The sequence below is a fragment of the Chelon labrosus genome, assembly GCF_963514085.1.
Source record: "Chelon labrosus genome assembly, chromosome: 3".
Lineage (NCBI taxonomy): Eukaryota > Metazoa > Chordata > Actinopteri > Mugiliformes > Mugilidae > Chelon > Chelon labrosus.
Genome location: NC_140339.1, coordinates 29110481 through 29120377, shown reverse-complemented (window position 1 = coordinate 29120377; position 9897 = coordinate 29110481).

Below are 9897 nucleotides of genomic sequence, written 5' to 3'. Positions count from 1 at the left end.
CCTGTGGGGACTTTTGTATCCATCCATCCATTTTCTGTTACCGCTTATCCTAGAGGGTTACAGAGGGGCTATAGCATATCTCAGCTGTCATCGGTACACCCTGGACAGGTTGCCAGTCTTTCACAGGGATAACGTACTGAAAGAAAATCTGTATTTGTGAGACCGCACAAACAGCAACTCATTCATTCATTCATCTTCTGTAACCGCTTGTTCCTGTGAAGGGTTGCAGGGTCTGCTGGAGCCTATCCCATCTGTCACTGGACAAGGCGGGATAAACCCTGGACAGGTCTCCAGTCTATCGCAGGGCTAACACATTCACACGCAAACTCACACCTACGGCCAATTTAGAATCACCAATTAACCTCATGAGCATGTCTTTGGATGGCAGGAGGAAGCCGGAGTACACGGAGAAAACAAACAGCAACTATAAAGACAAAATATTTTCTCCAGACTTTGTTACTTTAAATTAATAGTGGACAAAATATACTTCTTTGTTTGACATGAGGCAGGAAATAGTTGATCCGATTATGTAAAAAATGGAACCATGTTGGTGAGGGTTCGATTGGTTCTGTTTCACAACCTTTTGAAAGTTAAAACTGTCTGTTATGTTGATGGCTTATGCAGAAACTGGAGTCTGGCTTTGTCATGGAGGTTGTGCATTGTTTGGATCCCTGGAGCTACACTTCTTGTCAGTATGTGTTTAAAGGAGAAAGCGTCTAAGGACAAAGTCTGCATGTTTATTCTGTAAGTAGACTACAGTATACAGACATTAGGGCGCCAGGCAAAAACATTGTTGTTCAGACTGGAAGTGAATAGCAGGATTTGACAGGTGGCTTTAAGTGTAAAGCATGATTAATCAGAACCTAATGAACTCAGCTGAGTCTTCTGCCGTAGATAGGAATTAATGGACATTTTTCACTGACAAATGGTTTATTGTTGGTTAGTTTCTATGAAATTAAAGGTCATCTATACTCATCATATGACAGGGCGCACATGAGATGAAAATTCGGCACTCTCTAAAACATGGTTTTAGTGCCATCACTTTATGCCAAACATATGTCAGTGAATGCAAGCAATGCAATACTTCTCGAACTCCATTTTCAACAAAGCCTCCTCTTTCAATGTTGGTCTTTTAACCTGAAACCAAACTGTAAATCAATCTACAGAACTCAACAGTCAGAACTACAGCTGGCATTGTTTTAAGGAGCATCTTGGTTTTGCAAATACATAAATATTCTTATCTATTTCCTAGATGTTTTCTCAGGCGTAACAAACAAACAGAAACATGGGAACCGAAACCATGGTATGTGAATTAAATGTCCCCAGTATGACTGGCTGAGTTATACTGCTCTTCATGGGTTTTGTAGTTGATAAGAAAATTATAGAATGGGACAATCATATCATGCGGCGTAAGCAAATATAGCAAGTTTATTCTTGTTGTTCACTTTTGACTCCTGACTACGGATAAGGAGGAACTTGCAGAAATAGATTTTGCTTTCAATTGAAAGTCATCTGATTTCTAATTGGCATAAAGAACAATATTTGTCTCTGGACCCAAATGTTCTTCTTGAATTCTTACAGAATGTAAGTCAATCCATAACTTTAAAGAGTATAGAAGAGATTCCATACTTTTTATTAAATTATAGCAATAAGTGCAAAGCAGTAATGACATATGACAGGATGGCAATATCTAAATATTATAAAATTATAATTTATTTTAATTTTATTTTTCTTTACATTCCATTAAAATTCATTATACAGAAAGATAAACAGTGCAAAGTCTTAAGTAACTGAGCAAACAGTGGTTATAACATGGAGATCAGCTCTTGTGCACCGAGGACCTCAGGGCAGCAATGGGCTGTGGAGATTTATTGTATGAGGAGTGATAAAGAGAAACACATCCATACTTGGATAAGGTTCCTGTAATTCATAAGTCTCATTTCTCATTAACACCCATTTGCATGTTATTTCCACATCATATGGGTGGTAACGCAAGTTCACCTTTTGGATAGCTATGTTTTTTTGGAAACTGATTGACTGACAGTGATGCACAAGTTCATCATTGTCATAAAATGTTGCTTATCTGACTCCTTCTCAGTTAATGTATTAACACATTGTACTGATTAAGTCCTTCACTATTACACGCTATTTCCTTTGCATTCTGATTGCTTGCATACTGGTGTTGTATGTCACATTCATTTGGTCTCAGTGACGTATTGAGTTCAATAAATGTTACATTAAGTAAACATCCTTGTTTACCAAGACTTCATGAATACCTGTTTTCTCCACCCATTAGACTGTGAAAGATCTGACTTGGGAATGTGTGCAGAGTGGTTCCGCCTTGCCCAAAGGCACTGTTTCACACTGGGAGTGTTTATGTTTTTCGAGTGACTCTGTGTGCAGCTTTTTGCTTCCATGTGCTGTGTTTGGCTTGTCTGTCATCGCAGCTTTATCTTGATCTTTCTGGGAGACCTTTATTCACAGGTACTGTACAAATACTCAGCAGGATGTGGTCTGGTGTAATATTTGAATATTTGTCTAGGGAAGTATTATGACAGCACCCTAAAGGACACCGGGAACCTTAAAGCGACCACAGCCCAACAGAATGCTTCAAAGCTCCGTTTATCATTCTCCTCAGTTGTGGAAGAATTCAAGGCCACCAAGGCAAGGGCAGCCTGTACACTACTACTGTCCAAGGATGAGAAAGTCCGGCATGCTAGCAATGCCATCAAGTGTGGCAGGAAGTGGAAGCCACAGGAAGCGGTGAAAGAAGCAGAAACTTACTGGAGGGACCAAGAAATGGTGTGTCGGGGTGGCTAGGCCTTGGAAACTACAGTGCTAAGTGCCAATAAATGTATTCATGTCAAATTTCTAAATCAACTTAGTTTAAAATGGGATAGTTTTTTTCTTTCTTCAAGGCTGATTTTGAACTTTCTTTCTTTAAGAAATCAATGTTATTTGGAAATATTATAGAGCCATACAATTGTACATGATCAATTTTACCAACATTGGGATTTCATGGAGTGACTGGGCATTACGGTTTCTCTTTAGCAATACTTCATTACGGACAATGAATCAAATGAAAAATGTATATAATAATTTATATTTTACCAAAGAGTAATTTAAAGGTCTAGAAATCAAAACACATTTAACCATACTGGATACCACAACCTTCTGTGATCCTATTTGGTTACTCCTGAAGTGGACGAATACACCTCCAAGCTACAGAAGGGCTGTTTGACCAAGAAGGATAGGGAAAGTCAGTGAGAAGAGAATACACCCAACTGAGAAGGTCAGTCACTGTATATGTGGCAACTTTTTCTAGACTACTTTGAAGAAGTGGAAATTTGACATTTTTATTTCTGTCTACATAATTCCATGTTTTTCCCCCTGCAGCAACCATGTTGTTCTATTATGTAGATTCCAAAACTTTGACTAGCATTTTTAAAATACTGTATATTAAATACAGAGTCTGCAGTTTTGACATTGGATTGTTTTCAGGCAAAAAGTGTAGTGATTGGTTGAACAAACATACAATAGACATTCTTGACTTGCAGTATATCTTTATTATAGAGATCAGTGGGTTTACAATCTTATCAAGCTAAAACTAAGTACACTAATACATTAGACATAAACAGAGGAATTACGAATGCAAATGAAGGTGACAATTATTCAGTTATGACCATTCCGGTCCTAAAACTTCATGCATGGTACAAGTAGCTCTTCCTCTGCTCATCCGGTTTTCCTTATCTCCTTCGTCGACGTGACCTGATGCTGGAAGTGGCCACTTCACCGGGCCCACGTGCTTGGCACTCTGTTTTGAGGCACCCGCAGGAATCAATGTGGGTGTAGGTGTAGGTGATCTCCGTATTGTCAGGGCAGGAGAGCTGGACTTTCCGCTCAGACGTGGTCAACTCCTGGCAGCAGGAGCAGGTGTGCTCTAAAGATTTTGTTTTGGTGGAGTAACTGTGAGAAGAGAGAAAGGCAGGTGTGAAGAAAGTGAAGAAAGGTGTGCCGATGTGAAATAGGGTAGCAAGGACATTGGAAGAAGTTGAATTCAGTTTGTGAAAATTCCGATAAGAAAACAGTGACTACAAAGAAAATATTTTAAATCTATAATCTTCCTGTTAAATAAATCTTTTAAAGAAGCACTCTGTTGCTATGTTTTGCGTTTATATATGGCTGTGCAGAAAATCACTGTGTATTCCTAGTGCATTACATTTAATGTAGTGTCATAGACATTCCATATTGCATAGCAAATAGATAATACGGAGTGGCATCATGGTAGCGATAAGGATGAAGATTTTTGAAACTTGACCAAAATTATGAACTAAAGGTCTAATCTAATGCTGAAATACTAATGATGTTGACTCTTTCTGTTTTAAAGTATTACAATTCCCCATCTCAGCGGAAATGCCATTAATAAAGTGATAAAAGGGACATGGTAAAACATTTTCTCAGAACCAGAAACATTTTTTTAAGACCAATTAGAGTTTTCTCGGGAACGAATGGGATGTAAGAGGTACTCACAAGGTGAACGTCCCACATGCCCCAGAACAAGATGTAATGTTGATCAGGTCTTTGGAGCGGCAGCCTTGGTTTTCCAGATGTATACTAGTTGTGGACACATTGCATGCGTCACCCTTCAGAATACCTGCGATAGACAGGAGAAATGTGTTGAGAGCATTGACTGTATAAATAATTCTGTATAATCCTTTCATTTATCCCACAGTGGGGAAATTTGCCACAGTTGTCTGAAAAATAAAAGCAAAACGGCTGCTAAACAGAATAACCTGTCTTAGCTTTTTGAGTTACCGTAATTTCCGGACTATAAGCCGCTACTTTTTTCAAACGCTTTGAACCTTGCGGCCTAAACAATGATGCGGCTAATCTATAGATTTTTATGGGCTAACGGCCTCCAGGTGGCGTTCTAGCGGGAAGTGCAAAAGCGACACTGACAGGTGGAAGAGATTAGATTAGATTAGATTAGATTATACTTTATTTATCCCACAGCGGGGAAATTCACCCGTTACAGCAGCAGAAAGTGTAATATACACCACGGAATATGAAAAATAGTGCGCTGAAGAAGATGCTAGACTGACTGTGTTTTAAACAGTCATTATGCGCATCATGCACACATCCTCATCATGGAAAACACACTAAGAAAAGCATATGATGCAGCTTTTAAGTTAAAGGTAATCGATCTGGCTGTCGAAGAAGGAAATAGAGCTGCTGCACGTAAGTTTGGCATCGATGAATCGATGGTGAGACACTGGAGACGGCAGCGTGTTACTGCAGTGTTAGACTGTTTGAAAAAAAGCATTTATTTTATTAAAAATGAAAAAAATCTTTGTGTGTACCATCTTTCTGTGTAAATATCTCATGTTACAATGTGGACACCTGCGACTTATAGACAAGTGCGGCTTATATATGTACAATTATTATTATTTTTTTAAAAATTAGTTGGTGCGGCTTATATCCAGGTGCGCTCAATAGTCTGGAAATTAAGGTAACTGCTCTGAATCAGTACCAATATAATGACAAATTGCTGAATATACAGTATGAATAGGCTTGATATAATGTCTTATGTCTTTAACGTCTTTATGTATTACCATACCTTCAAAATGTCTAAGCATGCATTATATAATACAAGTCATAAAGAATCATAATTATATAACTGGGCCAGCTATCAGGACTGGCCACAGTGGTTCTGCTCATTTGTGGCTCATCAAGCCACACAAGAGCATAAATACTGTACAGGAAATTATAAAGAACTTGTGGATGAATACATACAGGCATGACAGCATCCGTCTGGAGCTATGGTCTCCGTTCCCTGCAAATGAACACATTCACATCAGTATTCTCATGACGCAAGCTTCTCTTTAAAGACATTCATATTAAATAGGTGGCATTGTGTGTGTTTTATATAACTATGCATAGGACTTCGTACATGAACCTTCCAGCAGAGTTTATTTTGTTCAGGGATACTTGCTTCCACATGAGCTCGGCTACTTTTTCTTGAGATTCAGTGGCACATTTACTTATATTAACTAGAGTGGACATCAGAGTGAAAAGTGAGACATTTTTGACAGTATATTTAATCAAGGATAGGAGAACTTTGTTGTGCCCTTTTCTTAGTACAGAAGTGTTGTTGACATTGCACTTGCTTTACATTTGTTTCTTAATTGTGTTATTGATAATGGCAGCTGTGCAAGTGTATGCAGGTGTGTGTGTGAAGTCTACCGGTATGCATTTAGCAGGGTCGTAGGCTGGGCAGATGATCTTGGCCTCGATGGTGATGAACTGATTTGCAATTTGCACACATTCAAACTTCACACAGGGGGTCGCTTCAGGAGTCCAAATGTTGCCAGGCTGAAGAATAACATAACACAATTTTAAATGATTGAAAACTACTTTTAAAGAATTCACTTTAAAATAAATTCCACTTGCAACATATTTCAACAAGAAAGTTTGTACACCGTATATTATGTGATTTAAAAGCCAGCACTGGAAAGGATGCTCAGTTCTACTTCCATACACGGGGCATACCAATGACAAATACCAACCTTTAATGTATGCGTGGAATTGTCTGACATTGTGACAACGCAGCTTGTCTGGACGCACCTTCCACAGCACTGGCCAGAGATGATCTGGTACTCGAAACCCTAAATATGGACAAAAGCGCGGCATATAAACAATATGTAAACCAGCACAAGATCCGCTACGGATCAGGTTTTTTATTGTCAGGATTTGGATTTGGGCTTGACATTTAAAGCTTTACAGTATGTCTATATCACATAGGTAACTATAGAAGGAAGGGATAGACTCACACAGTTTCATAATGTTTGTTTGTTGTTTCATTCAGTTTCATTCTATTATATACAGCATGCACAATAAGACTCGTCTTACCAGAGGACAGTATGTGTCACATGGAATGGGCTGGCATTGTATTGTGTGAAGATGGTTGGTGACATCTATCTGGTCACTACAAATGCACTTGTGACATGGCTTCATCGGTACCTGGCCTCCAACCTGGATGGACAGGGTAAGAAGGTCACAACAAAATACTTTGTAACATACTATATTATTGTATCTGGTTTGAATTTGAGGTACAGTGTATTAAATTCAAATGTGATAGCTGTGTGCGTTCTCATTAGTTATAGCAAATTGACTTCCTGTGCAAATAATATTCTAAGAATTATGGAGAATTAACGCAGACAATTTGTGCCTTTGTCTGTTTTCTTCACCAGTTTCACTTGAAAGTGTGAGCTCTCACCCGATATTCTTGGTTGTTAAACACACACACATCTGTAGGCACTGTGAAGAAAACAAAAAGACCGGTTGATTAATGCATTATAATGAGATACGATAACAGCAAAATTTAATCTTGGCCATGCAATTACAGTGACAGGAACACACAAGCATACTCACCGCATATGTATTTGGCACAACAGACCCCCATCGTGGTCTGGAGAGTAAAACCAGCAGGGCAAGGTAGCACAATACCGGAGCACCGCTTCACATCACACTCTGTTCAGAGACACAGATGGATGAATAAAGAAGAGTAAGTTCATACAGAAACAAGCCCTGATAAAATACTCATATAGAATACAAATAAGGGCCTTGATGCTCACAACAGGCATTTCCTATTACAATTACTGTTCCTGAGTGATGAGTCTTTTCTCTGAACTTACTTCAGAGTGACCACAGAGCAAATTCAGTCACTAAAGCTTGGTGACTTCAATATTAGCAACTTGTTGTTCACGTACCACACTTCTCCTTTTGACAGCAGCCCACAGTTTCATTAACCTTGACCATGCCTTCTTGGTCACAGCTGAGTGGTGGCTGTGCTGGACAGGACACAGGATGGCAGGTGACCTGTAGGGTGTCCTCTTCACATATACACTCATTACAGCCTTCTGTCCATGTTGCATTGGCCTGAGGATACAATATTGCACGTTAATTACTCATCCAAGGTAATGTTGAAAGGGACTGGCATTATAGACTAAATGATTTACCTTTGTCCATTTTCCATTGGGCAGTCGACAGATTTCTAATGTGAGAAAAATATAAAACATTAATGGACATTCATTTATTACAGCTTTGGTTAGGAGCTCAGCTAGTGATATTTTTAAGTGGTATTAAGAGTCCTTTCCTATTTCATATTCTAAATGGTGATTCATCATTTAAAAAAGAATAACAATGCTTGACCCACAGTCAGGGCACTGCGTTGTGTACAAGCCAAGGACTGCTGTATTGGATGAGGTGCGGATACTTACTTTAATGACATGTACAGGACATTCATAAACAGAACACATGTATTGCTGTAATGCTATGCGCTCTTACCACAGGTGGGCACGCATTCATCTGAGGTAGAAGAGAGAAGGAATGTGTTGTTTGGACAGGTGCAACCTTCCAGTTTCATATTCATCATAGCGCTAAACTGATCAACACTATAGATGAATTTCTCGTTGTACCTGCAGAGACAACAGCATGCAGTGTCATAATCACATCGTGTAGTATGTGATTAATAAGAGGGTAGGTGAACTGCTTTACCAGGAATCACAGGTAGGCTGCACAAGAGGGACACAGGCCTGGTACACTTTTGGGCTTTTACATTTATATTCTATTTAGAGGAGAGAGACAAAAATGTATTATTATTGATTATAGTCAGTACTGGGTGATGGGTTTGGTGAGATGTGTTTCATGTATTGCAATTGCATACCACAGAGTCCTTTGGTGGCACTTCTCCAGTCAATACACACTCCAGCCTCAGCACAGGCATCAGCATATGCTTGTATGCTGGTGCAGCCAATGTGAGAAAGGTTCATGTGGCAAACATCAAACTCACAGGCCGTAACAAATGGGGTGTGGTAAATGAGCTTGTGGCAAGCTTCAAACACACTGGAAAGATGGGATTTATAGTCAGTAAAAACACAGTTTTGGTGTCTTCCGTGATTATTTTTCTATATTGTAGAACATATTAAAAGTAATGAAAAACCCTTGCACCCTTGCAGGCAGGGTCTAGGTCTATGTAAGTAATCAATGTATATAAAGACTGTCTGTCACTGATTAAATAACAATGCTGTAGATATAATGCAAATAATGAATATAAGGTCTGTAATTTAAAATAACAAATTAATGTTACAAGTTGAAATGAAATCATTATTTGAACCTGATGTTACAGATTATGATTTTGACATGATCTCTTTTCCTCCTACCTGCTCTTGATGATCTCACAGATGCTTGTATTGCAGGGAGTAGGTGTTGTTGGTGGGGGAGTTGTAGGTGGAGGTTGGCAGTCACTGTCCTTAGTATGCCACTCATGCGCCATATTGGGACATGAAGGATCAATTTTACCAGTGGGCAACATGCAGTCATCTGTCCGGTTGTTGTCACATGTACCTAGAGAGTCCTCAATCATTAGTAAAGTCATGACATACAGTAACTCAAGTGAGTCACATGTAATATAACATATCTATGGGGTAACATATCTAAGTTTTCAGTGACTATAAAAATGCCATTCAATCATCAACTGATATTCTCACAGTACATTTCAGCTGCAGGACTCACCACATTGCCCCTGTGTGTTGCCCGCAAATTGACTGTAGGGCAGGTAGATACTAAAGATGAGCCCTGAGAATGTGATCTTGGCATGAATTTCGGGGATGACGAGCACCGTATCAATACCAGTGGTAGTTAAACGGAAGTCACCATTCTGGTATGCAGGACTTACAGGCTTGTCATTCACAGAAATCTGCAACAGAAGCATGTCACAGAAACATCAGAAAGGCCTTTTAACAAACATTTTTTTTTTTTTGCAAAATACAGTGCAACTACAGTGGTGGTATTTTAACAGCTGCCACCCATAGAAGACAATGCACAAACATCACATCT